General features: G+C 45.7%; 1 protein-coding gene across 1 annotated transcript in view; it reads left to right on the top strand.

Moving 5' to 3' along the window:
• Positions 1-250: 250 nt before the first annotated feature.
• Positions 251-27,668, top strand: part of FAM163A (family with sequence similarity 163 member A) — an 87,344-nt gene continuing 59,926 nt past the window's right edge. Inside the window, exon 1 of the mRNA XM_025192445.1 lies at positions 251-279. The gene's annotated coding sequence lies outside the window, so the exon portion shown is untranslated. The remainder of the gene's footprint in view (positions 280-27,668) is intronic.

Here is a 27,668-nt window from a genome sequence, read left to right as displayed (position 1 = left end):
GGGATCCTCCTCGGTGCCCCGGCCCGCAGTCCTGCCCCTTCCAGCGGGCTTTCCTTTCCCCCTCGCTCCAGCCACGAGACAAAAAACGCGCGGGAGTCGGGGTCGCCTCCGCCTGGGCTCCAGGACCAGCGGGGTTCCCGCGCGGAGCCGCCCCGCTCCCTGCCCGGGGGGCGCGGAGCCCCGCGGGGGCCGGTCCCCGCCTCTGCCTCCCGCCGGGGCACTTCAGCTGGCCAGCTGGCACCTCGCTCCCGCCGCCCGCTTGGGGTTTGCGCGCCCAGGGTAGAGCTCTCACGGGTTGCTCGGGGCAGGGGAAGGAAAGCGGGGCTCTGAGCCCAGAGCTCGGGGAAACGGAGCCAGGGAATGTGGGGTTGACTGCGGGCAGGAGAAGTGTGTGTTGTGTTTATGGTGTTATTTTCAGTGCTGGTTTTCCTTTCACCTGCCCTAGAGGTTTCCTTTTAGAGAACCCCATGCCTGTCTCTGTGTCCCTGTGTGAGAGAGAGTGCGCCTGAGTGTGTGCATCTGTGTGTGCTGTGTGGGGTGGGGTGTGAGGAATGAGGGCCATCCTCCAACAGAGAGCCTCCAGTTCCTAGCCAGAGCCTCCTGTTCAGGGTTCGGCCGTCCAGCTTCTCGCCCAGCTCAGTTTTTAAAATGAGCAGCGCCCGGTCTCTTTTCCTTGAGGAGATGTGGAAGGAAGGACAGGGAGGGAGCGAGCAAGGCCAGCCCGGTGGCAGTGCAGGGTGGTTCCCTCTAGTGCGCTTTCTAGTGTTCTACCTCCGCCTAAGTTTCTAAAGTCCCAAGTGATGCTGCTTCTATGGTTTCCTTGGAAAGAGTCCAGGCCTTTATACACGGGGTGCTCGTTACCACAAGGACACAGTTGTTCAATATATCCCCAGCCTTGCTACCAAATACGTACAACAGAATAATGGCCTTATTTGCTGAAATGAAGGAAATCCTATCCCTTTGTTTATTCCTAAGGATCTCTGTTTTATCTCTCGCTGCCCATCCATAATTAGAAAGGAGAGCTACGTTCTCCTTAGGGGGCAGCTTAGCTTGATCGCTGAAATCTCTACAGCCTGAATGACCACAATATTATTTGTGGGGTTTTTCCCCCTGAGATTATTCCAGAGGCTTGAATTGCTGTCCCCTGCAAAAGGGCACCTCGTAACATTTAGCATTTCAGCTGGATTTCCTCTGTGATACTGATTCTTTTTGTATGTTGTGCAGACTTCCAAATATACTGTGGAATATTCCATCCGTGCAGGGAGAGGTCTGTTATTGGATTTATTTTTTACCTCCCCACAAATGTCTGCCTGAGTTGTGTTGTTTAAATGTAATGCTGTTTGGAACAGTTTTGATGCGTCAATATTGGGACGGCTCAGGAACTGGGCTTTTAGTTTAATGAGCATTAATAGAGTCTCAGAACAGTTAGCTGAACAAAACTGGGCAGTGATTTAGGAAGTGTAATAAAGTCATTAGATAGGAAGGGTGTTCACTTGTTGAAATGCCAAAGGGCATGGTAACTGAGGGAGAGTACTGTTTCTGAAGCTAATGGCAATGAATAAATGAGACAACAGGTCTGATTCGTCTCTTGGTCTCATTTTTCCAGTTGCATGTTCCCAGTGGTGGAGGCCAGAGCAGGATCAACTCCCTTGTTTTATTAGAGATGATAATTGACACTCATAAACAGCCAGAGGAGTGTGGAGCCCGTCTTGTTTGCAACTTATTTCCTGCAGCAAGATCTTCAATGTGATGCCCATGTGGTTTTGTTGGCCACACTCCTCCCTATTCCAAGAAAATGACCCATCTCAGATGTCTCACCTTGTAACAATTTGGGGTATAACACTGTAAAGGCTAACCTGAGACCTAGCAAACTCGCTGTTTCTTTGAAACCATTAGAATCATATTTAAATCACTTTGAACAGAAGTAGGTTGAGCTGGCCAGAAGGGGAATCCAAGCAATACAAGAGTACTGAACACTTTGAAATTCCCTTTGCTGAAGGTATTTAAGAACAGATTAGGCAAAGATCTGTTGAGGTGGTCTAGGTAAATTTGATCCTCCCACAGTGCAGGGAGATGATCTCTTAAGGTCCCTTCCAGGCCTACATTTCTCTGATTATATGACTGACTGATAGAAGTCAGTCATTAACAAAGAAAGGATGACCCTAGCTATACTTGGGTCTCCCTCCCTTTTGAAATTCTTTAGGCAATCCTTCACAAACCAGCCAGTGAACTCTTCCCTAGCTTTAAGGCTGCTAAGGATGGCATGACAATGCTCTCCTGTACAGGAAAAGGATCCCTAACTTCAACATGATCGATAGAAACCCTGCTTGTGACCCAAGCACAGTCATTTTGTTAACAAGTGACATAAAAATAAAATGGCCACTGCCCTTTTGTTTCTCTGTTTTGTGAATAAAACCAGGACAGCAGTCACTAGGGCAGTCAGTCACCACTAAGTGAATGTAGATATGATTAGAGAGGGAATAATAGGAACACAATCTCACCCTCCTCCCCCATCCATTTTCTCATCTCCTCACCCCAGTCTGATTTCCTTTTCTGCACATCTGCTAGGAGAGCAGAAATTGAGATCCTCCATTTCCTCCCTGAGCTGTTCATGGTTGGAGACATTGACCTTTCACATCACTGATTTGCTACAGAAATGAAATATTTACTGTAGCTCCAATACTGCCTTTTTCTTGAAAGTATGTTTCATGCTTCGTTTGCTGGAAATGTTAGGAGTTTTTGTGGAACATATTTCATTCCACTAGGCCAAAATCTGTAAGGTGTGTGGTATACATTTATAGAAGGATGGTATTGGCTTCTTGAGAGGCAGGTAGTCTTTGTGAATGTGTGGTGATTATGCAGGCTGTTGCTTCATTCGTGGTTACATCAACAAGAAAAAAAAAGTGTCATTTCACTGTAAACCTCCTTCTCCCAGCATGAATGTTTTTCTTGGGCTTCTTCTACATGCATCTAAGTGCTGGAGATGTAACTTTCATCTTTTAAGATTGATTTGTATCTTGTCTATTGCTTGTACAGAGCTAGACTGTAGTCCCCCTCACTCACTCTAGTGACTGGTTATTCCTACCAGTTGCTAATGCTTAAGACTGGGGTGCTTAACGCTGGATGGTGCAGAGCCTCCTCACTGAGGAGGAAGAGGACACCCCCTTTCCAGCTTTTGCCTTTACACTTTTCCAGGCCTCAAGGAAGGTAGAATAGGATTATGCTTAGATGCTAACTAGGTAGAATAGGATCTGCCCCATGCTGTGTCATATTCTATATCTTAACTAGGGAGGGAGGCAAGTAGAGCACAAACCTAAAGGGGGCAAAAAATATGGCCCCGTCCTACCATGAATCTTTGCAACAGCAAGTACAGCTCTTCACTACCCAGCCATAGGAGCCTGGCGGGTGCAGACCCCACACCCAGCAATGTCTCTGGGGGCTGGAGGGTGAAAGGCACCACCCTCCCCCAGGAAGCTTTGCCACAGGAGATGCAGCCCTATGCCTTGAAAGTGTGGGCAGAAAATGGGGCAGGAAGAGGAGCCCTTGGGGAGCCTGTAGTACTGCTTGTTTCTGAGTTGTAGCAGCACGGGCTTGAGCTGGTGCAAGAGAAGCTGTAGCAATAGCAGCTGCTACTCAAGGAGAGCCTTCTCAGATAAGATTTGGCTTCATTCAGCTCCACTCTCCCAGTTTGAGTGGGCAGCATAATCTCCCATGCTCACACCAGTGCCCTGGGTGCTGCAGGAAATCACTATGCCTCTGCCCACATTAACTTAAAGCAGTGTGCAGTTCTGGTATCATATACTAACAAGGCCAAAGGCCCTCTTCAGAGCCCAGGATGTGATACAATAGCTGCCTACGTGGAACATATTACTGCACATACAAATATGAAAAAGCCATTTTTTCATGGCTGTTAATTGGGGAAGCAGGGTTGCATTCTAAGTACCTGATTCCCTGCTTATGTATATCAGTGTAAACTTGCAGTAAGTTTACTGAAGTTGAGGGAATTAAATCTATGTGATATGAGAACAGACTTGGGCTCTGAGCAGCAGGGATGGGATGAGTGCCTTGCATCACTTGCCAGACAGTCATGTGGCTGGTGCTGATATTGGTGGCCACTGGAGAGAGCAGTCCCATCAAGTTCTCCCTGCCTGGGAGGGTGGCTGTAATATGACATTACTAGGAAAGGTGACATGGATACAAAGCAGGGAAAATACTTTTCGCTCTTTACCAGCACCAGCTCTTTTAATGTCACTTTAAGGGAGCTCCCATCGTTGTACTCAGTCAGACATCAGAACCATTCCAAAGTGCCAGGATAGTAGCTAGATCTAGCATTGGTTTGACTGACTTGGCACCTGAGGAGGGAGTTTTGACCCTGGGGCAGAGCTGGGGCTGGCTTGAATGGTGCTAGCCAGTGATGAGAACTGGGAGAGATTTGGGTGGTGCAGAGCCAGGGCAGGCTTGGATGGCACACCTTTTGGGAAGAGCTTTCCAACATGTGCCTATTATGGAAATCCCACTGAAAAACCTGATTAGCCCATTTCTGAGCCATGATTTTTCTTTTAATGATCAAACAAGAGCAAGGGCTTTAAAAGTTAACAGATCTATTTGTTTAGCAGGAGGTCAGCACTTCTTGAACATATTTCTCTGTTAGATTTGTGATATACTGAAATCTTAGTGAAAAATTCTAGGTTTAAAAATGAAGAACCTCCTATGGGCCCAATTCTCTTCCTCCTGAATTACAGCAGTGCAGTGATTGGAAAATGGGCACTCTGGTTTTGATTGCAGGTCATGTAGTTGTTCACGCCTGTACAAGGTGGATGTCAGATGTTATTGGATCACAAATCACTGTGGTCACTGACGATAGCATTTTACATTCAGGTATACAAATGTAAGGACCACACAGGGGAGGAGACAGTGGACAGCCATGCCCTTGGTATTTGTAATACACCCATCACTAGGATGGCTGTTCTGGCAAAAGTAATGTAAGCAGGCAAGGTCAATTTCTCTGCCAATATAACTCTGTTTTGGCTTCCATGGTGTAATACCAGCTGAGAATATGACCCAGTGTGAGTGAGCATTTCAGCCATTCCTCCTTTCTATATAACACTGAAGTGTGTTAATTTGCTGCCACGGACATGTTTTAATCAGAGGATGGAGCATCATATTTTGGACAATCTGTAGCTTCATTTCTGTTCCCTAGTTTCTGTATGTTCAGTAACTGAGCTGAGATGTGACATTGACCATGGTAATGTTGTAGCTCAGCTTCCAGGCTGGCCTAAGAGTATAAGCAGCATTTTTAGCTAATGACACCCTGCGAGTTTGTAGAAGCAGAGTCTGGATGGACCCAAAGGCCTGTCAGCACCCTGGTGAGTGATAGACAGAGGCCCTTGATTGGGTGTGATTGGTCCTGGGCCAGCTGTTCCCAAAGTTTTCCTCCTCCTTATACCACCACCTTGGTCTTTCTATGGCTGGTTGCCATCAAATGCTCCTTTTCTGTATGTGAGGGTTTTATTTTGCATGGGCACCAGGTAACAGTGCAGTGGCACTGTCTGTGCTTGCTGTGTGGGACTGGTAGTCTTCTGCAAAATGATGACAAGGAAGTCCATGTCACAGTCTCCACAGTCATTGGTGAGTGCTCTTGGGACAGAACATTTTCCAAGTTGGTTCAACTCCACCGCTCTTACTTTGCCTCTGCAGTGTCAGCAGTCCCTTTTGACCTAGGTGTCAAGAACTGCTAAGACCACCCAGTACAGTTAGCAGAGACATGAACCAGTTGTTCATGTCTTAAAGTAATATCAACCTGAGTAACCAGCATTGTAACAGTGTCAAATCTGTCCAGTGACAGATTTGTGTCAGATACTGACACAGATCAGGTTTGAAGGTCCCGAGTCATTTTGCATCTGGTATGCTATTTACCACCCTTGCAGTTTTTGTTCCTTTGCCTATTTAATTTAGGCTGTATAGAAGTAAAACTGATTCCACTAACAATAACATCTGAATATGGGACTTTTGGAGCTAAATGCACAGGCCTTATCACTTGTGTTAAACCAAGAAGATGCTCTAATGGTTGTGGTGCTAGCCAGAAACCCACAGAATGTATAGTAAATTCCCAGCTCTGCTACAGACTCTGAGCAAGTCATTAAATCTCCCTGTGCCTCTGTTCTGAACAATCTGAATCAGTGGAGGCCAACCTTTTTTTGGCAGCCCTGCCACAAATTAGCCCCACAACCTCCTCTGAACTTCTTTCCCTGCCCAATCCGAGTCCTATTCTGTCTTCTGTTCCCTGCCCTGTGCTCCCCACCTTATCTGCTGTTCTGCTTTCTGCTCCCTGATCTATCGGCAGCTATGTCGCCTGTTCCCTCCCTGCTCTGCCAAGTGCCACGTAATGAGACTGCCCGTGCTACTTGTGGCACTTGTACTGCAGATTGGTGGCTCCTGATCTAAATGAAAATAATAGCTCATCTTTTGTCTTCTGCTGGTGGGATGCTGGTAAATATATCACTAGTCTGTGAGGTACTCGGGTGTTGTTGCAGTGGGAACCATATCAGTGCCTAAAATAAAAATGAAGGCATCAAGAACTGGATCTGCTACCTGCAGCAATAAGACTTGGACATTCTTATGTGGCCCAACCACATAAGATAGGATAGGAACAACTCTCTGCCCCCTCTCACCCAACTCCCTCAGAACAGCTCCCAAAAGGAGCAGCAGCAGCAATGTGGGCCAGGCAGTCAGAACACAGCAAGTGCTATGCCAGCCTGAACAGCCCCTCATGTGTTTGGATAACAAAAGAGAGACTCTTGGTCACTGACCAGGCTGTACATTATGAGAGAGAAAAAATCAAGGGGAAGCTCTGTACAGACACTGGGGCCAGATCTTGGTGTGTCAGTGCAGCTTCATAGAAGCCTGAAGATAATCTGTGCCTTAGGTGGGATGCTCTTTCGGCAGGCATTAGAACCCATTAACCTCAGGATAGGATCTGGCCCTGGCCTTTGTTTTATTTTAAAAAGGATAGTTGATCTCTGTAGCAGTTTTTCTTGGGGTGATCTGGAGCTCTCACTACTGTAGTCACTAAGCATGTGGGAGGTTCTCAGAGTATGTCTTAGTGAATGTAATTACATTGAATTAGTCATTATAATAAATCTGTTTATACTCCAAGTAAGCATGCCAGTATAATGTTGACAGTCCCAGCTGCGTAGGCTTTGCATCATACCCAGGAAGAGAGTCTTTGCTTTCCTGTGTGATGGTTTGTTTTGTTGGGTTTTTTTTTCCCTCCCCAGCAGTCAGCAGGCTGTTACCACCCCTCCCCCTGCCTATCCCTTCTAAACCTATTCCTGCACACTGTGGGCAAAAGTAGATTCTCTTGTACATACCAGTACAAAATGTAACTGTTTTTCAGTCTTGTTCCATACCCCTTGCAATTAAAAAAAAAAAAAGAGAGAGAGAGAGCGAGAGAGAGACTAGAACACATTGTTTTAAAGTAGTAGTTCTCAACCAGGGTGCCACAAACCCCTGGGATGCTTTGAGAGCACCCTCAACGGTGCTGTGCAACACGAGCACTGTTTGGGTTTATCTTGTGAATCATGTTTGTAAACCTGAGATTTCAAAAATAAATCTATAGTTGTAATTTTTGGGTTCTTTGCAGCAAGAAAAACTGTTCTATTATTTTTCTGTAGTCAAAAAAAGAATGAAAATGAAGAGCTGGCATTTCTCTGAGGGGTGCCTTGAGTTTAAAAAGGCCTGTTTTAGAGAGTGATAAATGTTGATGTGGGGAAGGCCATCACCAGAGGGGATACTGCCTTTTTAACTAAGTCTCCACTGTATTGGCCAAATGCAACCTTGGTAGAAGTGGGCAGAGCTGAATTGAAGTCAGTGGAGATGCAGCTGTTTATACCAGGGGGGAAAAAATGGATCAGAAACTCTGAGCTATGGATTTTATAGCTGCTGAAGGATTTTGGCTACCCAGTCTCATTTAAATGAAAGATAGTGTCCCAATTTTTGGGCAGCTTTGAAAAAAAACAAAACAACCTCAGCCTGGAACTTATTAATGCCCCAATGTTTTTCCTCTGGAGAAAATGTTTCAGTTCAAGCTTGGTATTAATTTAACAGAAAAGGTGCTTTAATACATTGTTGATAATCATCCAAGAAAGTTTTATTTATATATATATATATATATATATGTAAGTGGAATTAAAAAGTCCTGGTACTTGAGAGACAGGCTGATTTAAAATAGAGAAACTGTTGGCCAGATCCTTAGCTGGCATAAATCAGTATAGCTTCAATGGAGTCATGTACCAAATGCATGTACATTTGGTCCTAAGGGTTAGAGCCTCTGTTAACTTCAGTGGAACTGAACCCATTCACATCAGCAGTGGAGAATCATAGAAAATTAGGGTTGGAAGGGACCTCAGGAGGTCATCTAGTTCAACTCCCTGCTCAAAGCAGGATCATCCCCAACTAGATCATCCCAACCAAGGCTTTGTCTAGCTGGGTCTTAAAAACCTCCAAAGATGGAGAGTCTATAACAGGGGTGGGCAAAATGCGGCCCGGGGGTCGGATGCAGCCCGCCAGGCCTTTCTATCCGGCCTGTGGGGCCCCTAAAAATTTAGAAAATTAATATTAATCTGCCCTGGGCTGCCTGTCATGCGGCCCTCAATGGCTTGCCAAAACTCAGTAAGCGGCCCTCTGCCCAAAATAATTGCCCGCCCCTGGTCTATAACCTCTCTGGGTAACCTGTTTCAGTGCTTTACTACCCTCCTAGTAGAAAATTCTTCCTAATATCTAACCTAAACTTCCCTTGCTGCAACCTGAGACCGTTGCTCCTTGTTCTGTCATTTGTCACCACTAAGAACAGACTGGGTAAGCAGCCCTGCACCCGAAATAATTGCCTGCTCCTAGTCACATGGTTAGCCCCACCCCTTGACTGGTGCCCTGCCCCCTGATCACCATCTTGGGACCAATGTCCCAGGGCCAGCACCAGTGGGGGCCAGAGTGGGGCGCAGGCTGGCCGGGCTCTGTGGAGCTGGGCGCAGGCTCCACCAGCAGGGAGAGGGGGAAGCTGTGGGAGATGTGGCCTCACCAGTACTGAATAGGAAGGAGTAATCACTTCCTTTGACCTGCTGGCAACACTCCTACCAGTGCCGCCCAGTATGCTGTTAGTCTTCTTGGTAACAAGGGCACACTGTAGGCTCATATTCAGCTTGCTGTCCACTGTAACATCCAGATCCTTTTCTGCAGAGCTGCTGCTCAGACACTCAGTCTCCTAAAGCCTGTAGCGGTGCATGAGATTCTTCTATCCTAAGTACAGGACTTTGCACTTGCCCTTGTTGAACCTCGTGAGATTCTTTTTGGCCCAATCTTCCAATTTGTCTAGGTCACTGAATCCTAGCCTTCCCCTCCCCACCCCGGATTGGTGTCATTTGCAAACCTGCTGAGAGTGCACTGTACACCATCTTCCAGGTCATTGATGAAGATATTGAATAAAACCGGCCCTAAGACTGACCGCTGGGGCACTCCACTTGATACTGGCTGCCAATTAGACATTGAGTCATTGATTACTATACTCTGAGTCCTATGATCCAGCCGGTTTTCTATCTACCTTACAGTCCATTCATCCAGCCTGTACTTTCTTAGCTTGCCTGCAAGAATGTTGTGGGAGACCAGTGACAATGCATAGGGGGTGCATGTGCACCCCCTGAGAGCACCAGTGTACCCCCTGTCAGGCTGCATTCCCTGTTTAGCCAGCAGGCAGGGGGGCAGGTGGGAGCACCAGTGGCCCCACTGTGAGTGCCGACTGGGGAGTGGGGCCAATTGCAAAAGTGGCCAAGCTGCTTCTGGAAATGGCCATGACACTTCCAGAAGTGGCGCTGCCACTTTTCAGTGAGGTGAGATTGGGGGTGGGGAACCCCCTGGTCAGCGCAATCGGCGGCTAGGCTCCTCCTCCCCAGGTCACTGCCTGCTCAAGAGGCACCAGCCACCCATACAGGAAACCGTATCAAAAGCTTTGCCAAAATCAAGGTATACCACATCCGCTGGTTTCTTCACATCCACAGAGCCAGTCGTTTCATCATAGAAGGCAATCAAGTTGGTCAGGCATGACTTGCCCTCGGAAACTACAGACCAGTCAGCCTCACCTCAGCCCCTGGAAAAATCATGGAGCCTACTCCTTCAGCACCCTCGGATGCATCCCGTTTGGCTCCATGGACTTGTATACGTCCAGCTTTTCTAAATAGTCCCTAACCTGTTCTTTGGCCACTGTTGGCTACTCACTTCCATCCCAAACTGTGCTGCCAGGTGAAAGTAGTCTGGTGTGAAGACTGAGGTGAAAAAGGCATTGAGTACTTCAGCCTTTTCTGCATCCTCTGCCACTAGGTTGCCTTCCCCATTCAGTAAGGCACCCACACTTTCCCTGATCTTTCTCTTGTTACTGACATACTTATAGAATAGGGGTGTGTGAAGTGGGCCCTATTTGATTTGGATTCGGCCTGAATCGGGGATAGTGATTCGATTCGTTGATTCAGATCACTGTCCCTGATTTTAATTAGGCCCAGTCAAAATATGGAAATTCGATGCTGATTCAAAGAATCAGCAATTCGGCCACAGACACAGCTTTAAAAATGTTTTTTCTACATACCTCGAGGTGCCAGTGTGATGCTGGGGCAGATGGAGTGTCCCACAGTAGTGTGGGTGGGCCCTCCATGGGCTCAGTGGTGAACCTGGAAGTGGACTGGAAATAATTCCGGCCCACTTTTGGGTCTTCCGGGGAGCACGTGGGGGTCCCTCACTCCCCACCAGCTTGGCAATCGGCTGTGGGGGGACCCTAGGTGCCCCCCCAGACCCAGGAGGCACTAGCCACCAAGCTGGGGGAGAGAAGGGGGGACCCAGTGCACTCCCTGGCAAACCTGGAAGTGGACGAGAAGTGCTTCTGGTCTACTTCTGGGTCTGCTACCGAGTGTGCTGGGGAGCCCCTCGCACTTCTGTGGGACACTCCATGTGCCCCACCATCGAATTATTCACAAGTTGCCTGCTACCTAGAGGTACATAGAAAAAACATGTAAAGCTGTGTCTATGTCCGAATCAATTTGGAGGATTCTGATTCGATTCGGAGAGATTAAAGGGTCCTCTGATTCAATTCGGAGATTCGGCCCTATTTGGTGGTCAAATCTCTGCCGAATCAAATTGGGGACCGAAGCTTTGCACAGCCCTATTATAGAAACCCTTCTTGTTACCCTTTACTTTCCTTGCTAGCTGCAGCTCCATTTGCATTTTGGCCTTCCTGACTTGTCCCTACGTGCCCGAGCAGTACTGTTATACTCCTCCCTAGTTGTCTGTCCAAGTTTCCACTTCTTATAAGTTGTTCAGTAAACTAAGTTACAAAAAGTTCCTGCATATCAGGATGGTTTGTTCCTGCACTCTCAGTTAGGCTTCTTTAAAGTACAGCCAGCTGTCCTGGACTCCTCAGCCTCAGACTGGCTTCCCAGGGGATGCTGCCCATGAGTTCCCTGAGCGAGTCTAAGCCTGCTTTTCTAAAATTCAGGGTCCTTATTCTGCTGCTTTTCTTCCTTCATTTCCTCAGGATCCTGAACTCAGTCTTCTTATGGTCACTCCTGTCCAAGTTGCCATCTGCTAGTACATTCTCCACCAATTCTTCCCTGGTTGTTGTCACAACCCAAAGGGTGTGATTTTTGTTTTTGTGCGCTTCGGCACTGCTAAATTGTTCCCGCTAAATTATCGCTTCCTTGCACGGTGGAGTTTTCTGCTGCAAAAGAGAACCCCGGTGCAAGGGACGAGTTTCCCGCCAATTTGAAGCTTTCTTTGCAGGGGGCATTTCTTTGTTGCAGCACAGAAATGCTCGTTGCAAAGAGTTCCCGCCATTTGTATGCTAATTCGAGTCCCATTATTGGCCAGTTCTAAATTATTCACACGTGGCGGCTAGTGATTGGCTTGCTAGCCGTATAAGAGGCTTGAGTGGTTTCTGCCCAAGTTGGAGGACTCCACGAACAAGGGAGGAGGAGACCTTCACGCTGTGTAAAGATCTCTAAGCGCTGCGGATCCTTACGGACCCAGTGCATTTCAAGCAGGCAACGGAGGTCTGATCAACCTCTAGCCTCTCCCCGTCGCCGAGCGCAATCCAGACGTATCCCTTCCCGCGCGCAAAAGAACTGGACCCATGGAGCCTAGCAAACTTCATGAGAATGAGTGAACAGAAAGACCCACGGAGCCTAGCAAACTTCGTGTGAGTTTATTCAGAGCTCTTTCGGACGAGTACTTTCTTCGGCTGACATGACGGGCTCGCGTGTTCAGAGCCTTCAGCTGGATTGGGCTAGAGTTCACGAGTCTAGAACTCTTGTCCGCCTCTCTTCTTTCCTGTCTGTAACCGCAACTTAAGCAAGTTTTCAGCCTGCACCACTGCCATCTCGGTGTAAGTAAACAATCTTTAAAACTACCACTACGCATTTGTGCCTAATTTCAGCTCGACGGCCTTCCCTCTCCGACCCGGCGTGCCCGGGCTGCTGGCCACAGCCTGCGTGCAGCACGGAAAAGGGCTCGGGTGGCTCCCGGCCCGCACAGTTGTGAGTAGTAGATCAAGCAGAGCACAGCCTCTAGTTGGCTGCTCCAGCACTCGCACCAGGAAGTTGTCCCCAACACCCTCCAGAAACTTCCTGGATTACCTGTGCACTGCTGTATTGCCCTCCCAGCAGCTGTTAGGGTGATTTGAAGAACCCCATGACAACCAAGACCTGTGATTTCCTGCTAGCTGTTTGAAGAAAGCCTCATCCACCACTTGCTCCTGGTCTGTTTGTCTATAACAGACACGCACCAAGTCTCTGTTATTTCAATCACGTCATAGCTCCATGACTCTGCAAGGACTTCCAGTTCTTCCTGCTTGTTTACCAGGCTCTATGCATTTAAGAAGAGCCACTGTTCTTGTGAACACAATACTCAGAATACGTTGTATTTTGGGATCAGTGCTGGTGAAGGTTTTGAGCCCTGGAAATGAGATCAGCTGACTTCTTTTACTTGAGGCAGGGGCTGGTCAATCCCCATTACAGCTCTTCCTGTGTTTATGACTACAGGCACACAAAAGGGATGTGTTGTGTGGCCCATATCCACTATATGGCTAGAAGACGGAGAGGGTACAAAATTGTCTGAAATCCAGAGTTTCAGAAGTTTTACCACATCACAAGTGCTGAACTTCAGACTGCCTCTGTGAACTCGCATGGAAGAATTATAAATGGGAAATAGTTAAGGTCCTCTTGGTTGACCTGACTGCTAATTTGTTGCTAGAATTTTCTGCAGCTTTTATTACCGTGCCTCCCAAATGCAAATGACCATCCTCTCCTAATGCGTTTTGATGACATGCAGGGATGATTGTTCCCATTTAGAGACAAGAAAATGATGGCTCAAAGAACTGGGAATCAGTTTTCAAAAGGATCTTCTAATATTAGGCACACAACTGAGACACCTTAAGTCATTCAGATTGAGCATGTGCTCTGTTCTTCTGAAAATCAGGCATGGGACAACATGGCTATGATACCTGGAATTAGGGGACTTTCCTGAAAACCTAAGCTTAAGTCTGTCTCTGCCATAACTGCAGTGTTTTACAGCTCTGCAGTATGGTGGACTGTTTCACATTTATTTCTCCCTGGAGTTGAATGGCTCTTCTGTCAGTGCTGGCAAGCAAAGCAGGTAGGGGAAAGTTCTTGTAGGGCACTTGTTGACAGTTTTGAGTTCTGATCACTTTAGCGTCCGAGCTCAAGCTCTCAATCTGATGCACCAGAGTGGTCCAAAGCCCGCAGGTTTAGCAAAAGGTTTCAGTCATTAGTGGAAGGCTTGGCCTATAGGGATTGCTCTGGGGAGAAGCAGGGTTTTCCATGCCAGAATGAGTCATGACTCATGTCACATTACAGACTGACCCTGTGCCTCCCAATAAGGCAAAAGCTTTCTTGGTGGAATTGGTGCTGTGTTCTGAAAAGGTGGAGGGTTTTAATGGCCACAGTGGGTAGGAAGATCCAGCACTAGTGCACCAGGGTAAGGATGTGAGAGAGAGGTGCATTCAAAACCCTGGTCAGGAGCTGCTCTCCCTGTTGGTTCAAAGATGGACAGAAAGACCTGGTTAAGAAGTGATCAGTTACAGGGTTCAGGCAGCTCTCTGATGGACTTCAGCAGAGTTCTTTTTCATCTCCTTTTCGTTCCTGTTGGGCAAACAATATGCCAGTATTCCTAAGTGCTTCCTTAAACACAGCAACCACCATTTCAGGAGTTCACAACAGCCTGTGTTTTAAACACTCTTACCCTCCTATTCTGTTTGAATTACTGTTCAACCTAGAAAAGAGAAGACTTTGGGGGGGATTTGGTGGCAGTTTACAAATATGCCAGGTGCCAGGCAAACAACTGTTCACCAAAGCACCCCAGGGGAAAACCAACAGCAACAGTCAAATTCCTAGAAGAAGATTTCAGACTGGATATAAGGAAAAACTTCTTCATGGTTTGTGAGACCAGATTCTGGAATAGACTCCCAGCAGTGGTGGGGATCTTTAAAAGGAGACTGTACGCACATCTTGCTGCCCAGAGCAGGGGGGCTGGACTCAATGATCTCATGACATCCCTTCCAGCCCTAAACTTCTGTGAATTGGAGCTCTTTCGGCAGAGAAGCACCTGACCAGGAGTAAGGGTCTCTCCCTTTTCTACACTTTTCTTTTCAAAGACCTTTTTCCCTAAGGAGACCCATCTTTCCAATACAATGTATTCCCATCCCTACTGCACGTGACAAGTGTAGCTGCTACTCCCTCGGGAAGCTGATTGGCTTCTTGTCAGGAGTTAGAAACTTGCACACACCTCCTCCTGGTATTTGTACTTCCTGTACTAAATTGTTGCATGCTGTTCCAATGTAGTTGCTGTGCTAAAGACAGCTGCATTTCAACAGAGGAAGAAATAAAATCATCTTCATGGAGAGAATATGCCAATCCTTTTAGGAAGCTGCCTATTTTAAATAGCAGGCAGGAGATCTATGCAGTCAGGGTTTTCCTTTTGTGACCTATTGATACCTTATGTGCACCCTTCCAGTCTAACAGAGTAAGTCTAGCTGTGTATTCCATTTCTAGATCAGGCAAGTCACATTATAAATTATTTTAGATTGTACTTCTACATCAGGCTGAAATTGCTTAGACCATTTATGTTTGCACATTGAATCAGTAAACATTTGGTGGTGTTAACTTCCTTAATAGGATTATCCTTGGCTAAGAACATAACATGCATAATACCCTTGGTTTGAAGTAGGAAAAATTAAATCTGAAAGAAGATCAAATCTATACTGCACGTGTTCAAAATACTGAAAAGAATGTAGAAATCAAGCCACAGTCTATGAATCTGTAATTTCAAAGGCAAGATTTGGCTGGTGCAAATAGTTTGGGTCTGATTTTGCTTTTTTGTAAATAAAACATTTATGCTTAGTATGTCTATTGGCTCCAGTGGAGTTTCTACTGATTTTACACTCTTGTCAGACCTGAATTGTGCCCTCCCACTCTGAATGCTTCAGATCTTACTTTACAGACCGCATGGGCTTGACTGATCACATTTCCATTGGTGTATAATAGCTGTAACTTTTATTGAGGTCAGTGGAGTTTTAACCCTGGTGAGGTCAGAAATGGGATTTATTGCTCTGAATGCTACTATCAGGCATCTCATCCAAAGGGAAATTAAGACAGTTTCACACTGCCTGGTAGGCATTAACCCTGTAATAGCTTTTCTCATAGCACTTAGACATTTGCATTTGCAGGCCCAGTCAGAACCAAGCACTGCTGAGGTGCAAAAAACAGCAAGCACTTTCACATCTTGGAGAAGTGAGCTACATGGGTTCAGGTTCTGTGTAAAGGTCTGGTGTTTTCTTATTTTATCATATTGGGATCCTCTAAGTTCAGGAGATGCTCACCATTGGAAGGGGAGTTGAAAGAAGATGTTGCAGGGATGGAAGAAAAGGGATCCCAAAGATGCAGCAGCTAGCCATTGACAAACAGGTAGATGGGCCCTTATCTCGACTAGGAGCTGAATGTGGTTTAACATACTAACTACAGAGTTTTAGTGAACACAAGGCACGTTCTTAAAACTATTGTATAGACTTTAACACCCACTAAACTGGTCATAGTGAATACTAGGATTAAACCTCCTCAAACATTTAATCTCAACCAGTTATCTATGCATTAAGTCTACACTAGAGCACTAAGCTTGCCTGTGTGGAGAGCTGACTCGAAGAGCTACTCTGGAGTTGCTCTGTCTGTTGACTTGCTATTCTGGAAAAAAAAAAGTTATTTTATTCCAGAGCAACTATTCTGCTTTAGAAATGCACCTCTTATTCAAGCATCAAATAACTGTTACTCTTGAAGTGGAGGTATTCATGTTTCGGGAGTTATTCTTGAATAACTATGATGAAATAGCTTTTTTTTCTGGAACAGCTAGTTCACTCTACTTCCCTAGGCCCAGACAGGCCCTTTGAACATGGTAGTTAGGTGGTGCTAACTAACACTCTAACCCCACGTGTATTATTCCATGTTGAGGCAGGACAGTAGAGGATTGGGGACTAGGTTCCAGCCATGAGTAACTGCCTAAGCCAACTGGAAACAGAGAAGAGGCTAGTGAAGAGCTAATGTCCTCCCATACTTTGTGCCACTGGCAGTAGTGCATTTGTGTGTTCAACTGTGGTGGTAACTGAGGAAATGCACTTGCTTAAGTCCTGGAAATGACTGGCAGCAGCCTGGGCATTTCCTCCTTTTACCTATTCATTATTGCCAGATAATAAACAGGGGAACCATAGCTATAAAACTCCCCTAATTCTTTGCATACAGTGTTACAGAAAAAGAATGAGTTCAGTTTCCTGGCCAGGTTTCTTTTGGGCTGAAAACAGATGCTGCATTTATTGAGGGGTAAGCCATTTTATCCTGGGACAAACTGCAGCCATACAGATGTCCATGGTCCTGGGATAAAGCCTAAACAAGTTTCCCAGGTAAGGGGTTTATCCTGGAATATTGCAAAATACTAGTACATCTATACATTTATCCTGGGATAAATAATTGAATCCATGGTAGAAAAGTAGCACTGCATTCAGCCACTCACTAAACCCTGATTAGAAGGGTGATGTGTGTACATGCCAATCCTGGGATACTTTTGTTCCAGGACAGACACAGTCGCAACTTATCCTGAGATAAATGCAATGCCTGTTCCTAACTTTGGTTCCTGCTGTTATAGATTTCATAGTCATTAGGGCTGGAAGGGATCTTGCAAGATCGTGTCCAGCTCTCTGCCCAAAGAGCAGGAAGTCAGCTGGGGTCAGATGACTCCAGCAAGGTGAGCATCCAGGCATTTCTTGAACATATCCGGAGTAGGTGCTTGCACCACTTCTGGAGGGAGTCTATTTCAGACTCTGGAGACTCGGATAGTAAAGAAGTTTTTCCTTATGTCCAGTTTAAAATGGTCTTTCAGCAGTTTGTGACCGTTAGACCCTGTTTTCCCTTGGGGTGCCCTGGTGAACAGATGTTCTCCCAGTTCCTGATCCACACCTCTTATATACTTATAGGCTACCACCAAGTTCCCCCTTGAGCCTTCTCTTCTCCAGGCTGAAGAGTCCCATGGCTCTTCTCATAAGGCCTGTTCTCTTGTCCTCTGATCATGCATGTGGCTCTCCTCTGGACTCTCTCAAGCTTCGCCACAGACTTTCTAAAGTGTGGAGCCCAGAATTGGATGCAGTACTCCAGCTGTGGCCTCACCAGGCCAAGTAAAGTGGAAGATTGACTTCCTGGATCTTGTTTGAGATGCATTAGTAGATGCAAGCCAGAATGTCATTTGCTTTGGTGGTTGCAGCATCACATTGGTGGCTCAGGTTCATCTGTGATCAGTCATGACCCCAAGTCTCTTTGGGTCTTGGTGCTAGTGAGTGTAGCACCATGGGTGTCTGGTGCCTCTCGAGTCAGGGGACATGTGTGTATGTATATATGTAGTGGTGTTTCATTTCAGTCATGGAAAAATGTGGATTTGGGGTTACTTTTTTTTTTTTTTACTGAAAATTGGGGATTTTTTAAAAATTGGAGACCATCAGCAGGGATCCTGGTTAGGTCTGGAAAGCATCCCCTTACAGTTTTCATTGGCTGAGGTAGCCCCACACAATACAGGGATTAGATCAAGGAGCACAAGGTGAAAGTACCTCTGAAGACCAGATTTCCCTTATCCTACCACAAACCATGAAAACTTGTCTAGGCAGTTAAACTGCCCTTTTCTGTGGCTGAAGAGGAACATTGCTCCTCTCCTTTGCTTGGGGAATAGATTCACTCCTTATTTCATTATCTTCAAAATGCAGAGTGATCTGCTGGCAGCTCAGGGTCAAACTCTGGTCTCCAAGCTAATGAGGGCTGGAAGAGTGATATAGTATAGAGAAGATAAACACCTGATACTGCCCTGTGGTAGGCAGTGCATTGACCAGCATTAAAAGGGGGTCAATCAGGTCTCTGGGAAGATAAGGACTCTGAGGAGGGTCAAGAAGTAACAAGGACATTCCTGGAGGATGCCTCCCAAAATGTAATTTGAGGCAGATGATTCATTGCTGGTGTTTTGAATCTGTAATGGACTAGAGCCCTTTCTTCATATGGAAGGCAGAATCCCACTGTGGGTCCCTGTGTGTGCATGCAGTGATGGCATGTTACTGAGTGGGCTGGTGAGAGCTAGTGCTTGTGGGAATATGCAGGAGTGAGTGTATGGGTATACATGTGTTGTGAATAGAAGAGCGCATACACAGGTATGGGGTTGGCTCTATTGGCATACTAGTTCTTCTGCTATTAAGACTAGTCCTTACCTTTTTCAGGCAGCAAAAATGCTTGAGTTTGGAGCACTGGGAATGTTTGATAACAAAGATCAGTTCTTCAGATGATGCGTGTTCATGTTACTCTTCTGAAAGCAGTGGAGTGCTTCTGCTTTATATCAGCCAGGGATCCAACCCAGCATTTCCATTTTGAATTTATGAGCCTTTTGGAATTAAAATCAGGGCTCCAAATGTTTCTCTCCCCTTTGCTGCAGGGACGGATTAATTGGAACTATAACTTTAGGTGCCTTTTTGGAAGAGCAGTAATTGCCAAACTTTTTACATTAATCTAAAAGGAAAAGAATTACACAGTTGTTTATGCAACCGTATCTAAGTGTTTGCAGTTCATTTACCAGCTCCTTTCACTTCTGGGTTTCTTTGAACTCCTTCTCCCCCATCCATGGGTCACACCAAGGACTGGAAATAGAGATTGTTTTTATTATTATTAAGGGGAAAATTTTATGTTCCAAGCCAAATCGACCAAATTAAATTCCAAATCTGTGAATCATTCAAGAACCATATATGGCCCTACTACCAGCAAACATTCTCCACCCTCACCTGGGGCTTTGGATATTTCCAGATCATTTGGTGGGCATCCTACGTGCAGGCCCAAGCCCAGAGGCTTGGGGTTCAGATGCTCTTGTGTTTTGCTTGCCCTCAGCCATATGGCTTCAGGAGCAAGCTAGGAAGGAGTCTCCCAGTTCCAAAAAATTGTCATAAAGCCAAGATCTTCCCACTAGAAGTGGAAGTTGGAGGGTAACTGTACATTACCTCTGCCCGGGTACCAACCCATGCCAGAACAGTGGTTATCCCCTGTCCCTGGGAATACTGTGGTGATCATGGTTTTTCCCCTGCCGTCAGCACTTTCCAATGGCAAAATAGAGATACCCATGAAGAGTAAGGGTTCTAAGAACAGCACTGACAGTAAGGTTAGAGCAAGTAGGCTTCTGAGCATCCTTCTCATGCAGCTCTGTCTTCAATGAAAGCTAACATGAATGCATCCTAGATCACTTGCATTCCTTTTAAAAGGTGTTAAGCAGCAAAGGCCAGAAGGACTAAGAGAACCCATTTGTACAACAAAGAAGCAGAGGCAGGCTACGGAGTGTCCATCTGTCCATTTTCTCTGGGTTGGTCCCTATTGTTCTAAAACAGGCTTGTGGAACAATACTGCGCATCTGTACCCCTAGATGGTATGGTGTGCAGGGCAAAAACAAAATTAGTAAAAAGTGCCTGGCACATAAGCACCTCTTCTTTTAAAAAAAAATACTTTATTTATTAAGTCAGGTGCATCTTCTTCAATCTCTCCCACTCCTGTGTTGCAGCACTGACAGAGGGGACCATGTATTACAGGGTGGGTATTGAACTAGTCAAGGATGATATTTTTGCACTGGGGTTGTTGGTGGAGTGTTAGGATAGACAAACATTTGTATGGGGTGTTTGGATAAGGATGATCCTGCCTTGAGCAGGGGCTGGAGTGGATGTGAACTCCCAAAGTCCCTTCAAGCCCTACTCTCTCTGATCCTATGACCTACTACTCCTGGCTCTGCTATTGACCTGCTGTGTGGCCTTGGGCAAATTGCATTGCCTTCATTTCCCTCCTTCCTTTTTCTGTCTTATGTAATTAGATGATGTTCTTTGTGGACAGGGGCTGCCTTTTCCTTTATGCACATTCAGTGATAGCACAGAGGAGCCTTGCTCTGCGACTGTAATAAATGTGACTGCCAATCTTCAAACCCCCATGCTGTTCACTCCACCAGAAAGCTTGGCAGCCCAACCAGGGTCCTCCTGCTAAATGCAGAGGTAGTTCGGCAGAGAAATACAAATCCTTTTGCATGGGAGAGCCGTAGATGTAGGAGCAGTGAAAAAACAAGACTCATTTCTCACCCTTCCCCAGATGTGCCAGGCTCTGTTTGGGAGGGTGGCAGAGCAGCTGCCTGCATTGGTTCCAGCCCACTGGCAGATTCCCCTCTCCCTGTGAAATTTCCAGCTTGGAAATCGTGGCTGCTTATCCCCAGGCACCATGAAGGCAGTGGAGCTGAGTGCCAGAATTCGGCCTTGGGCTGGGCTAGTGGAACCAGTGTGGGGCTTTGCCATATATTTTATTGGATGCAGATTCAGACCAACCCTGCTCTACCCACTTTATTTCTGCTTTTATTCCCTCCCCCCACTTTTCCCACAGTCAGATTTTTTTTTTCTTTCTGGTCAGCCACATCTCATCCCTAGATTAGTTATGTGCTCACATACCTCCCTACAGCCCAGGCTGACCTTATAATTGAAGGAAGATATTAGGACTATCTGGGGGATCTAGTTTGCAGCAGAACAGTCTGCAAGGCAATAAAGGGCTTCTGGGAGAGATTAAACACCAAAGGGGAGCTGACATTCACAATAATCTCAAAAGTCCCTTTACTGTGTTTATTCACCATATGTCATGAATATCATTCCTGTTTATTTTGAGATTCTGACAATGCATGCACCACTAGCAAGCATGCCAGGCTGCCACTGCCAGGATGAGCGGAGGCACCCATGTTAGAGCCCTGCTGGCAGGGCTTTTGTTGGGAAGGCAGCCCAGGTTACATTTCCAACCTACCAGCCCCCTGCTTGTTCCAACATAGCAGAATCTTATGCTTTGCAGATGGCTCTTGAAACATTTCCCCCCTCTTTTAAAAATGGCCTGAGTGAGATCGTGGCTAGGAGGAGTTGGAGAAGGAGGAGGATTTTCTTGCCCTACTGATACCAAGTTATTCACACTTGTCCTGTTTCATTCCGGAAGTCTATTTGAGTTCTGTGTAGAGCATGTGGATATGATCCTTTTAAAGCATTTATGCCAGTTAGGTAAAGAAATCCAAGCAAAATCTGCCATATTAGGCAGCGAAGGAAGGGGCTGTTTTAAAAAGTCATAGTGTTTTTCTTGCCTCTTGAGGCCCTAAGTTCTGCATCTGTACTTTCTTGGGCTGCCCATCAATAGCAAGATTTATGGAAAGTGCATGGGAAGGAGATAAATAATTATTTGAGGATGGAACAAGAAAATTGCTTGAGAGAGTGAGATGTGGCAAGGGACTAATAAGGATAGGTAAGTATCGTATCAAGAAGGATGCTCAAAAGAAGGCAAAGTATGAATTTTTCAGAGTGGAAGTGGGAAGACTTTTGTATAATGGAAAATCTGTTTAGTCAAACTTAACTCCTAACTTGAGTAAAATTTCCATTTAAGTTAAAAGGAGCTTTGCCTGAGCATAGAATGAATAAATTCTGCAGGATTTAGTTCACTGGGCATGTAGCATGACAGAAGGAGTGTTATCTGGTGTCTAGGACAAAAAAAAAAAAAAGGACTGGAACATAAAGGTTTAATTTTACATCTCCCCACTGACTCACTATGGGCAAGTCACAGAATCTGTTGGTGCTGTAGCCTCCACATCTGTAAAAGGGATCTAATTATACTTCCCTCTCTGTGGAGCAGTGATTCTTAATTAATAAGGCCTGTAAATTGTTTGCAGATCTGTGGGGCACAGGTGCTAGGTAAGTGCCAGCTATGATGATTGCCACATAGTATATTTTTATGAACACATTTGTTCTGTTTCAGCTTACAAGAATTGCTATCTACAAATTGCATAAGCACAATGAGCTTGAGGTTTTAAAACCTTCTTCCTTTGCATTCACCTTCCCTCTTTTATGCTGTGCATTTTCACTTATGAGTCTAGCAAGTCTAGATGTGACAAACTGTGTTCTAGATGTCTCTTAGCCAGGAAAGAGCTGTTTGCATGATTATTGCAGACTGCTCCTGCTCCTGTTGTTTCATATTAGTATTGAGAGAGTGCATAAGGCTAGTGCCTTAAAGTACAAAATAACCACTCCTGGCCTTGGAGTGGTTTGTAAATAGCTTACAAACAGAATTCTAATTGCCATTGAGTATACTGAAAGAAGGATCAGGCCCTAAGATTAGAAAGTAGGTCACTTTGCCATGCCTGTGTGATAAGGCAGCTGAAATACCAGCTTTCTGTATCAGATCTTTTGATCTACTGTTGCCAAATAGTTTTTATTTCCAGCCAGTTCCAATCTGAGTTCTGAGAATTGCATTTAAAAGGAATAGAAAAGGAAAAGCACCCGTCCTTTTGTAGGGCAATCATAACGTGAAATTTCTCAAGGGCTAAACAGAAACCCAGACCAATCAAAGAACTTTTCCTGGGGCTCATAAGAAACAGGATTCACAGAACAAGCTGGCAGCATTACAGAAAATAGAAGGGATGGAGAGCCCCAAATGGATGATGGGTGACCTTCATAACATGCCAGTCAGCTAGAGTCAGACACAGATCGAGAGCCTTTGGAGTTTTCAGCTTTTCCTTCTCTTCTGGCTGAGGTCACCAAGTAAAATGAAACAGTTGGCAGAGCCAGGATCTGCCCAGCAGAGGATGGTAGCTGAGGGCCATGGGGGGAAGCTTCCAGAGCTGGTTTCTTGTTTTCACAGTAATGATTCCTCTTGCTTTAATTCAACCCATATCTGCAAAGGAGCTAATGAGACCTGAGGGGCAACAGAATTTATTCGCATCTTTCAAATGATGACCAGATGGAATGAAAACCAGCATGGGCTTGATGCCCAGCTCTCGTATATAGTGTGCCTTCTTTGGGTCAGTGGAGTAACCCTTCTTGTGTTTTATTGCTGATGGCTGAATTGTTCCAGTCTCATTGTTCTCATTCATTTAGTAGCTTCTCTATCAGTTATATTATCACTTACTTTCACATGCCCATGCTGCTGTAAAGACAGAAAAAAAGTTGGTTTCTGTAGAGGACCTGAATCTGGGTTCACTTACAGTGTGCGAGGTGTTGATCTTGCATCCAGAAAGAGCACTTCCATTGGCTTCTGTAGCACAGGATCTGGCATTACACGACACCCACTGAATCCAATGCATATGCTTTGGGATAAAGAAGATCAGAACCAGGTCCTTGGTTAGCAATGGCATGACTCAAATCAGGGTGAGATGTGCATGGAGAAGAGGAGGGGATTACATATAATTAAGTGATGTAGGAATATTTAGTAATAATATTACAGTTGGAATCACACCTAAAAGCCACTGTCAGCATGCAGAGCTCTGTTGTGCTGGGCACTGTACAGCCACTGCCTCAAACATCTTTTGAAGTGGGTTGTTGCTGCTTTTTAACTCCTTTGCTATAATTAATTTTGGTGGTCTTAGTAAGATGCTGAAGTGCAGCTCATTATGAGCTATGCTGAACCATTTGCATGTACCCTTGCAAGTACCCTCTGGTGAACCCTTGACATCACAGGTATGTTCTGCACTACTGCACCATACAGTAATTTCTGCAACTTAAGCAGATTTGGGGGGGGAGAAGGGGAAAGGCAGTTACATTTTTAGTCAATGGCCATTTAAAAAAAATGAAAGTTTTCATGACCAAGTCTGGCTTTAAGGCTTTTTTTCAAAATCCTTTGTTTTTTAACTTTCTTGGGTTGTTTTTTTTTAACCAACCCTTTCAAAAAAATATTCAGTTTTCTAAACTGTTGGGATTTTAAATGTATTTTCTTGCAATTTCCTCTATAGTAGCTGGGGAAATGCTACAATTTAGAAAAGGAAAGGAAAATACTTTGATTTCCAAAAGCAGTGAAATGACCCCAGCACTGTGTAGGAATTTTCATGGAAAAATTGTTTTGTATTTAGACCAGCTGTAGATCTGAGTCTGAGTCCATCTGTCAGCTGGGCTGCGCTCAGGATTCTGAGGCTATTCTAATCCTTCTAAACTTTTTGATCATGTTCAGTTCATATCACCACCTCTAGGAAAAATATGTAGTGGGATGGGAGTGGGGGCCTTGGAAAGCCGCATCTGTTTCTCCTACCGTGGCAGCATTACTTCATTTACCACCTCTCCGGGACCTGTTCCTCAGTGTCTCTAAGGCTAGAAATGGACATCACCAAATGAAGTGGATTACCTGTGTTGGGATATGTCCTAGCACAGCTGATATGCTTCACTGGGCAAAACATGCATTCCCTGCTTCCACAGTTGCATTCCCAGCAATCTCCAGGGTGTCTCTGGAAGAAAGGAGTCCCAACTTTCCCTGCTTCTGGAGATGCACCCAAGTTTGCCAGGGGCACATCTCTGGAAGTGGGGAAAGCTGGGCAGCTGCTACCAGTACATGAGGGGCCTGATTTTGTACAGGAATTCCTGGGGCATGCAGGTCTGGGCCCCTCATGCCCAGGGAATACTTGGCTGGAGTGCCTGCCTGGGGTGTCTGCTTTCTCCTGCCATAAAGCAAATAGACATCTGCTGCAATAGAGCAGCACAATTTATTACTATCTTTTGTTGTGGCTACATTGTGATGTGACAAAGGGTATGGACATCTATTGGGTGTCATTTTGTGCCACTGTAAAAAGTTTTGTGGTGGTACAAAGTTGATGAAAGGCGACATCTTGTTTCCATCCTAAGTCAACATCGATTAGGTTGAGGAGAGAGGGTGATGACTGCAAATAGTGTCCAGATAACAGGCCTGGCCTATGTGATGGTATGGAAGGAGAAATCACGTCATAGAAATGACACTTCCTTGCCCACACTATTTTATGCTTTCTGTCTACCCAAATCAACTGGGATGAATTCAACTAAGATCAGGAGATTAAAGGTCAGTGCATGGCTCTGCCATAGCATCATTTCATGACTTTGGGCAAGTCACATTATCTCTGTGTATCTCAGATCTTATCTGTACAATGGGGCTAATAATATTGCTCTGTCTGTCTTGTCTTTGTCAACTGTAAAGTGTTCAGGGCAGGAGCTCTACCTTCTTATGTGTGTGTACAGTGTTGAGTGCAATGGAGGTATGATCTGCCTCAGAGCCTGCAGAAGCTCTGGCCGTACAAATAACAATATGAAGGCTTGCCAATGCAGGAGTGGCAGTTTGAGTTAGCTCTGCCCTGATATAGTAAGGGTTTTAAAGAGGAGGACCAGAACCCTCATTCTTTAGATAGTCTTGTAATCTTTATGGAGTAGCAAACTCCTTCTCTGGCCCTAAGCAAGCCTCATCAGTGCTAGAGAAAAGAGTTATGCTCCCACTTCTGAGAGAGACCAGGAAGCCATCCCTCATGCTGGAGCCAACATCTTCTCCAAGAATCTATGCAGTCTTAATCCCCGTGTATGTCCAGAGAGTGTAGTACACATTTGTATCTGTCACATCAGATCTTTCCACACCACTGTTTCCTCAACCATCTCAGAGCTTTCCGCTCCCTGCCTGGAATTCCCTCTTGGGATGGCCAATCACTTATTCATGACTTTTCTTTTTCTCTGCTTTTTCCTTCCCTCTGCCTCCCCTACCTTTAACTAGCTTCCTGCCCTTTACCTGTCTGTGCTGCCACCTAGAATAAAACCAGCATCTCACTCTGCTAGGAAACCAGAAGAAAGAATCAAATATTGAAGAGACTTAACAAGGCAGAGTTGTGCTAGTTTAGAGCAGAGGCCTGTGTTAACTCGGTTGCTGAAAACAGACATATTCCTTGTTCCATGTTCCAGCTTCAGGGAGGAACAGTGCCACTGCATAACCCCTTGCTCTGCTGCGTAGTCCTCATGCATAGGTTTTCTAGTGCTTCTGGAGCAACCGCTCCACAGTCCTGATGAAATCTCACCAGCACATCTTTTCTCAGTGTAGCCATAAGTCACCAGTTGCTGCCACCAAATTGCCAGTCCCTGTGTGCCCTCTAGTTGGCAGCTGTGGCAGAAGATTAGCAGGGCATGTGTAGTCCAGAACCAAAGGTTGTAACCCTAATCCTAAAAGCCACAGCCCAGCAGTCGTATGTAGGTTGAATGGATTATATTTTCAGGAGACAGCAAGATTCCTGTGAGAATCCCTTAGCACTGCCCCTGAAATGTTTATCAGGTCCTCAGTGCAGAAAAAAAGAGCAACACCCTCAGGATGAAGCTACATATTACAATTAGCCCATACTAAATCTATGGACTGTTAAACTGAGTTAGTTAGAGCAGTGCTTCTCAAAGTGGTGGTCTGCGGACCGGTGTCGGTCCACGAGCCACCGGTTGCCGGTCCACAGCAAGTTGCCAGGAAAGAAAGAAATACATTCGCCGGTCCGCAGCAAGTTGCCAGGAAAAAAAGAAATATATTTTCAGAAGCATAACATTGATATGTCATAGCGCCACAGTTCATATGTTCCAGCACTCCAGGTGACGTCATGTCGTGCGAGGTGAGGAAAGAGAAAGAAACAGCTGGTCGTGCACTTGTGTAGTGCTGTTACATGCAGTTGCTGCCACCGGCTGAACTGGGCATGGGTCCCTGGCCCACTGGAAAAAAAATTGCCGGTCCACTACATCAGATAGTTTGAGAAGCACTGAGTTAGAATATGCTGTGAGCAGTTGCATGTTAAGGGTTAATAGTGTTTCTTGCTTGCATGGCTCTGACTTGCCACTAGAAGGCGGGCATGGCTGGGAGTCAGGACACCTGGGCTGTATTGCTACTCTTGATCTGGCTGGGCTGGGAGGGGTACATCTGGGATGTTGGAGGACTGCAAATTGCTTGTTTCATCTCAGTGAAGTAGACTCAAGTTATGCTAACATGAGCCAGATAGCATGGCCCAGTTAACTCTCACCTGAAGTGGTGTATCTTTGATATGCTCAGAGGGCACCTAGCACGAGTTAACAAGCTTTAACATGTATATGCTCATGTTTTTAAGTGTCCTTAGTATGGTACTTCACCCTGCCGGATGAGTTCAGATCCATTCAACCCTCCTTTTCCTTCTCTACCTACACTCCCACCTCATTTAAACTTTGCTGCTGCTGGTAAACTGCTTGTGGCAGGGCCTAGGTGAAAAGAGTGCTATGCCTCTCCAATAGG

This window comes from Alligator sinensis, unplaced genomic scaffold (assembly GCF_000455745.1).
Source record: "Alligator sinensis unplaced genomic scaffold, ASM45574v1 scaffold293_2, whole genome shotgun sequence".
Classification (NCBI taxonomy): Eukaryota; Metazoa; Chordata; order Crocodylia; family Alligatoridae; genus Alligator; species Alligator sinensis.
This window is presented reverse-complemented; position numbering and strand designations above follow the sequence as displayed.